The sequence below is a fragment of the Pavona decussata genome, unplaced genomic scaffold (genome assembly GCF_977016875.1).
Source record: "Pavona decussata unplaced genomic scaffold, jaPavDecu1.1 SCAFFOLD_32, whole genome shotgun sequence".
NCBI classification, from domain to species: domain Eukaryota; kingdom Metazoa; phylum Cnidaria; class Anthozoa; order Scleractinia; family Agariciidae; genus Pavona; species Pavona decussata.
Genome location: NW_028145455.1, coordinates 2,808,468 through 2,816,454, shown reverse-complemented (window position 1 = coordinate 2,816,454; position 7,987 = coordinate 2,808,468). Strand labels below are relative to the sequence as shown.

The 7,987-nt window shown below is 39.5% G+C and overlaps 1 long non-coding RNA gene across 1 annotated transcript in view; it reads right to left on the bottom strand.

Moving 5' to 3' along the window:
- The window catches only part of LOC146484649 (uncharacterized), a 17,034-nt gene continuing 9,047 nt past the window's right edge, over positions 1-7,987 (bottom strand). Inside the window, exon 2 of the long non-coding RNA XR_014863610.1 lies at positions 1-120. This is a non-coding gene — a long non-coding RNA (uncharacterized LOC146484649). The remainder of the gene's footprint in view (positions 121-7,987) is intronic.

Genomic DNA, 7,987 nt, shown 5'->3' with positions numbered 1-7,987 from the left:
TAATGTCAAAATGAGATAACATTTATTCTGTTATCGGAAAGAAAAACAAAAGTAACTGTAGTGGAAAATTTCTTCAAGACTCTCCATCGACGTCACTTGAAGCGCTCACCGCCAGAGTTCCTGAAACAAGAAAGAGTTGTAAACGTCATGAGAAAGCTGTTTTTTGTTGACCGTGACGGGTACACTAATACAGTATACTGTCATTTGTCTTTTTGCATTCTTTTTTCTTTTCATCTTGTAGACACCTTGGATTATGATTTAGGAACGGAGTTCAAGATATTTGCAAAGGCCCATCTTCACTGTACATTCGACTGAGTTCAGATGGCTTAGCACCGTCTGAAGGTATTTTTTGCACGTCCCTCGTTTCATGTCGAGATTACAAGGTCAAAGTCCTAACAGCTTCCTAATATGGACCTGCCAGTTATACAGTCAAGCACCTTTTTAGTGGCGACCTTATTTTGTGGCCACCCCCTATTAACCGGCCGGTTATCAAGGTGGGGCGTCCTGTACCGTTTGCTGCCTAGCTAAATTGGCTGTCGAGAGGACAAAAGAACGAACAACAGAACAATGTTTGCAGCCCTAAAAAACAATGCAGCCACAGGTTACAAGTGTCGGCCAGTGAAAATATATAGAACTTTTGAAAGATGTAGTTCTACTGATCAAAGTCCCGAATGTTAGTACACTCGTCTGTAAATAAAACTTCCTCTATTAAGCCGGCGACCGCGGCCACCCTTGCTAGTCCTGATGAGGGTTCTCCTAAATGTTTTTATTCCTATTAAAGGACCACCAACAATTTAATAATTTGGCCTGCTTTTGAAAAAGCTAATGGGGTATGAGTCCAAAATAGGTGACAACTGATAACATTCAAACTGACACACGTTTATTATGAATGTTTCGTTTTATCTTTAGAGTTGATAGCTAAAGGTAAATTGGCCACTATAAAGAGATTCTTTACGATGGCCAATGTAGATAACACCAAGCAATCGTTCCATTCCCCACCGACGCAGCACCACAGTTGCTTTAGAACCCCTTGTCCACGTTGGCCTTGCTATATACGTAATATTTAAAACACGAGCAGTAGTGTTTTACCAGGATTTAAAACCACGAGGCGCAGCCCTGTGGTTTTACACCCAATAAAAAACATGCTGCGAGTCTTTTGAACGGCTTCAAAAACATTCCTGGAAAAGCGTGTGTCAAGACAGTTCATAAGAATGATGCTTTTGTGGACGTTGGAAATTCGCATAAGAGAAAAACATTAAACACCGCATACTAATAAGGAAGAGGTTTTATCGGGTTTTAAAACCACTGCACGTGATGTTTTATCGACCGTTTGATAAGTCAATGGGCTTATGAATTACTGAGTGATAATCCTTTGATTTTGTTGCAATGAACCCTGTAAACCACAATCAACATATAATTAAATGATGAAATGTTCTAATTTACTCATTGAAGCTCCGTTTTCCACAACGACAAACGCGCTTGCAGGACTTTCTTAAGCAACGTTCTCTTCTTCAGTAACTGACATTTTCTTTTATCAAGCCGTTTGCCTTTATTTTATAATACACATATTGACTTACTTTACATCGTTCAGTTCTACTTGTAGTTGAGTCTTTATTACAGAATTTTGTTGAGAGGAATTGTGCCATTTTAAAATATATCAGGAAATTTTCAATATAATTATAAATGAAACTTTGAATTTGTGAATAAGGCTTCATTATGTGCAACAGTTGGAAAAGAACCCAAAAAACTCTATTAAATGTATTTCTCAAACTCATTAATAGTTCATCAAGCCAAAACAAAGCAAATCATTACCGTGAAGGGGGTTTAGAAATGTGATCTTAATTATCATAAAATTTTGTGAACTTTTGCTTCGAATTTCTTCAGGAATTATCAATAGTTTGAGAAGCTATGTCAAACACTCGAAAGAGTGTTTCCTCCTATTTCCAAACACCTCGAAGTTGGTTAAAAAAAACTCGGCTGCGCCTCGTTTTACCGACCTACTTCTCGGTGTTTGGAAATCGGAGGAAACACTCTTCCTCGTGTTTGATCTATTACGTGAAATATTGTAAGCACTGTAATTATTATTAGTGAAGAGAGATATTGAAAGATATTGTTAGTATTGTGAACACTGTAAGTATTATTACTATTGTAAGTACAGCATGATAGATACTGCAGTTTTAATAGTATAGTAAGGCCCGGTTCAGACGCCGAACTTTTCATGAGCCGAACCTAATATCTCGAATTAAGTACATGAAAAGTTCCGGGCGTCTGAATTAGTTGAGAACGGCTGTTTCAATTTGGAACGGCTCAGCCGTTCTTCTCGCCTGGCTCAGCCGGGAATTACGGCTTTGGAACGGCTTTGATTCAGGCGTCGAACTTTTCATGAGCCGAACCTAATGCATAAATTATTATTACGTATTTCAAATTAAAAAATTAAAAATAAAAAAACACGCTAACATTTCGATTGGTTTTGCTTCAAGTAAATTAAGTTCGGCTAATTAAGTTCGGTGTCTGAATCAAAAGGCGGGATTTTCGTGATTTGGGCCGACCTTAATTTGAATTAAGTTCGGCTCACGAAAAGTTCGGCGTCTGAACTGGGCAGTAACTTTGTAAAAAAAAACCCACGTCCTTGCTTGAATTTCTTTGGACTCAAAGTCCATATGCAAAACAGCTAAGCTTTACGCTTTTGTTTATATCTACGCGCATGAATAGTTTTTTAGTAGCAAACTAAATATAACCTTATGTTCTCAAAATTGATAGCAAATCAAGATGAATCAAAACCAAATTATTTCAAAGGCGTTCGTAGACACCGGCACTTGCCTTATAACTACCACGGTTATCTTAAAAGACTAAAATATCGCGAATGTGGTATGCGTGATTTAAAATACTTGCGAGAACAAATAGGGTATCGTTCAGTTTTACATTGCAAAAACCTTGTAGATGTTCATTTGTCTGTGTACAAAAGCTGTACGACAATCAAGACATACGCTTTTCAAAATCAATCACACAATTGTTTACCTTTTGCGTACAGGGGTGGCTTTGTTTTGAGGGAGTCAAAGTCTATATGCAAATAAGTATTCATGCTTCATGTTCGCTTCAAAATCACGTGTTTGTAGTATAAATAAATTTAGCTAAAGGCTTGAGAGTACACGTGAGGCGAAAGGTCTCAGAAGTTCGTGTCAATAAAGCCACTTCGGAGCAGCGTCGGAGCAAACACAGCGGCTGGACTGTATTCTCTGCTCGTATCATTTGTAGTTTAGCATCGTCATTTCCAGAGAAAGTCAAAATGGCCAACATTTCTCAAGAAAGTTTTACCAAACTGGTCGACAGCGTAACAGCCATGGGCGGAAACCTCGACCAATTATTTTTGTTGGTGATGGGCTGCCTTATTTTTTGTAAGTATATATTTTTTCTTATTGTTATTAATTTAACTGGCTACGTTTACCTTCGTTACACTGCACAGAAAATTTAGACCAAAATGTTCGCCCTTTTCACCAGTTTCATTTATAATTTATGACATTTATTCATAATTTATGTCATTTTGACTTGAGAAATAGACGCAAATAGGAATTTACTCTCTTTTCAACCATACACAAATTTTTTCTCTTTTGACAATCTATTTCTGGTCAAATTTCAGATACCGAGCGCTTCACATATCATCATAAAATAAAGCACATCGTTTGTTATTGTTTGATTCTATGACTGCTGAATTCAAAGGACGCTAAAACCGGGTTTTTACGGAACATTTCTTTATTGCCATATTATGTAAAGAAACCAGCAGAGATGTACAGGCATCGGACTGCCGCTAAACAGTCTGCAGTTCACTTTGACCAGGATGGATTTGCCATATGAAGAAAACAAAGCGTCCATCATCCCTCTATAATATACAGGACAAACATATAATTTTTTCGTAAATTTCGCGCGGTTTCTAATTCCCATGAGGTGCTTTGACACAAAGGCCGCGTGAAAGAGACGCTGTTTCACACTTGTGGCACAACGACAAGAAAAAATTTCGTTTCACCTTTCGTCGTTATGTTTATGTCATAAGCTCCAGGTATATCGTCGTATTTCGTGTTTGTCATGTAGCTTTTTTGGAAGTGACGCTAAAAATAGGCGACAATCGACTCTCTCGAAGTCAACACAGGGTGTTTACTGACCTTTACTCAGTTGGGTGTGTAGCCTTGTTGAGTTATTTCTGTCGTTCGATACAGTTTGGAACAACTTTTTCGCTAATTTTAAACATATTTAAAAACCTTGGATATCTGGCTTCAGAAGGAAGAAGTAGCTCCAGAATTTTTCTCAACACTGATTTGTATGCAAAAGCTTAAAGGCGTACGTGACGCCAATGCTCAATTAATATGCAATAATCGCGCTTTGCTGAACCGGGGGGCGGTACTGCTTGCAACTTTTGGTTGAGGTGTACGGCTCGGTTCTCCAAACCCTGGTAATATTTCAGACCAAACTATGCAATTTTCCGGTACCTTTTCTAGACCTGGCGTCAGAATTCATGGCCGCATTTTCAGAGTGGTTTATAGAATCCAGACTCGTTTCTATAAAATCCAAACCGTTTCAGACTTTCAGACCAAAATGGTTAAGATCTATACCACATTTAACACCAAAACATCTCAAACACCAATGCTCTAGGCCGCATATACCCACAGACGTACCTATACAGCTTATATAGGGAAGTACCCGGGGGGGGGGGGGAGTAGACTGTGCCCAGTTTTACAGTAATGTTTGAAACACGAGCAAAAGTGTTTATCGGGATTTAAAACCACGAGGCGTAGCCGAGTGGTTTTAGACCCAATAAAATGCGTGCTGCGAGTTTTTTTGACGGCTTCAAAAACATTCCTGGAAAAGCGTGTGTCAAGAGAGTTAATAACAATGATGCTTTTGTGAACGTTGGAAATTAGCATACGAGAAAAACATTAAACACCGTATACTAACAGGGAGGAGGTTTTATCGCCGGGGTTTTAAAATCACTGCACGTGATGTTTTATCGAACATTTAATAAGTCAATGGGCTTATGAATTATTAATGATTTTCGAAGGCCATTTCTTCAAAAACGGATTTCAAAAAACTGTCTAAACGAATAATTCGTCTAGGAATTACGAAGGATTGCTTTGATTACGAGTCTCTGAAGGACCTATAGTTTCCGAGTAAAGGACGCCGCTCTATTTTTAAAGTCCTTCGTGACATTTTGAGTGTTTTCTCATTTGAACAATATCAAACCTCCATTCGCTCGAGTACTGTTACCCATCCTGTAATGTAATGTTTTCCTCTACCCGGTTTCGAAATGACTGAAATTAATTACTCTTAGCCCAAAACATTCTTGTCTTTATCTGTCCCATGCCTGTTGTTTTAATTTTAAGGAGTTTTTGTGAACGTTTTCGAAAAGCTTGATTTCTCAATACACCTTGCAAAGAAATGGAAACCAGTCCCGGGAAAAAAGGAAGGCTCTATTTTACTACGCGGAAATGTTGGCGAAACGAAAATAAAGCGCGCGAGAATGTTGGCGAGACGAAAATAAAGCGCGCGAGAATGTTGGCGAAACGAAAATAGAGCGCGCGAGAATGTTGGTGAGACGAAAATATAGCGCGCGTATCAGTTGGCGAAACGAAAATAGAGCGCGCGAGAATGTTGGCGAGACGAAAATAAAGCGCGCGAGAATGTTGGCGAAACGAAAATAGAGCGCGCGAGAATGTTGGCGAAACGAAAATAAAGCGCGCGAGAATGTTGGCGAGACGAAAATAAAGCGCGCGAGAATGTTGGCGAAACGAAAATAGAGCGCGCGAGAATGTTGGCGAAACGAAAATAAAGCGCGCGAGAATGTTGGCGAAACGAAAATAGAGCGCGCAAGAATGTTGGTGAGACGAAAATATAGCGCGCGTATCAGTTGGCGAAACGAAAATAGAGCGCGCGAGAATGTTGGCGAAACGAAAATAGAGCGCGCGAGAATGTTGGTGAGACGAAAATATAGCGCGGGTATCAGTTGGCGAAACGAAAATAAAGCGCGCGAGAATGTTGGCGAAACGAAAATAAAGCGCGCGAGAATGTTGGTGAGACGAAAATATAGCGCGCGTATCAGTTGGCGAAACGAAAATAGAGCGCGCGAGAATGTTGGCGAAACGAAAATAGAGCGCGCGTATCAGTTGGCGAAACGAAAATAGAGCTCGCAAGAATGTTGGTGAGACGAAAATATAGCGCGCGTATCAGTTGGCGAAACGAGAATAGAGCTCGCAAGAATGTTGGTGAGACAAAAATAGAGCGCGCGTATCAGTTGGCGAAACGAAAATAGAGCTCGCAAGAATGTTGGTGAGACGAAAATAGAGCGCGCGTATCAGTTGGCGAAACGAAAATAGAGCGCGCAAGAATGTTGGTGAGACGAAAATATAGCGCGCGTATCAGTTGGCGAAACAAAAATAGAGCGCGCGAGAATGTTGGCGAGACGAAAATATAGCGCGCGTATCAGTTGGCGAAACGAAATAGAGCGCGCGAGAATGTTGGCGAAACAAAAATAGAGCGCGCGAGAATGTTGGCGAAACGAAAATAGAACGCGCGTATCAGTTGGCGCGAAACGAAAATAGAGCTCGCAAGAATGTTGGTGAGACGAAAATATAGCGCGCGTATCAGTTGGCGAAACAAAAATAGAGCGCGCGAGAAGATGGCGAAACAGAACTAGAGCGCGCGCATGTGTTGACGAAACAAAAATAGAGCCTGATCACACGTGCGTTTCTCAAAACTCCCGAGAATTTTTCGGGCCCGAAAACATTTCGTGACGCTTTTCGGGTGTTTTTCTTGGGTCCCGAAAAGTGTTTCTCAGAACACCTGAAAGTGTCCCGAAATGTCTCCCGATATTTTCAGGAATCTTTTCGTGTTCCGGCTACGATAGTGCGACTAGAGCTGGAAAGATTATTTTTGAACACGGTTTTATTATTACAACTTTTAATTTTTCTAGCTGAAAACTGTAACTGTACTTCTAAAATAAATTTACCGGTAGATGCCGTTCTAAAAACAGATTTCAAAGCAGATATTACTGAGCTAACTCGTTCACAACGTGAAGACTGATTGGTTTCTATTTTAATCTTGACCTCTTAAAATCACCCTTGTTGCTTTGTTAATGTTTCAATTTATCTGTCAAACCGTCAAGACTTATCAGAGTTTCCATTATATTATTGTCTACTCGTTTGAATGAACTGAAAACGTTGCTCGCAAATCCCCCAAAAGTAAAAACAAGTGGGATGTGTTGGTTTTGAGCAAGTTTTAGCATCCTCGGACACAGCATTACTGTGAACTCAAAATTTCGTAGTGGAGGCTGGTAATTATATAACAAATTATAAGAAGTACTACAAGAAAATGGGTTATCACATTTGCAGCTTAGCATTGTCCAATGAAAGTTTTCTAGAATCAGACGAAGTCTGGTGGGTATTGTCATGTGTTTTTAGTTGTTGTTTTTTAATTTTTTTTGTGAAGTTGCTGTACATAACCCGTTTGGCGAATACTTTTTCTACATTACCTGAGGATGAACTGATAATTTAAGGGATACGTAAGTCTAGATTTAAGTCACTGAGGATAAATTTCAGTAGCACGGGGAGTGGCAATAACTGTTTTAATCTGAGTCAACACAAAACTTAGGCCAACGTTGTCCACTGTGTGAAGACTTGTATCCTTTAGTTAGTTAAAGCTTTCTATTTTATAATAAAGTAAGCTTACGTTCGGCTTTAATGATTCTTAAAAAACGAAATCGAGCGCCATGAATCAGTTACAGTTTTTCGCAATCTCGGCGAGTAAATAGGCCAATTTCAGTTTGAAAACATTTGACTACATGTGTGGGTCTTGAACTGAGCTTCTTCTCAATCGATTAACGTTAACAGAGACAGAATTAATCGTCCGTTATCCACTTAAAATATAAAATTTCACTGCACACATATCAAACTCGACAATATGCGAACCGCTGAGGAAAGTATCAAATTGTCTTTATTTGGTC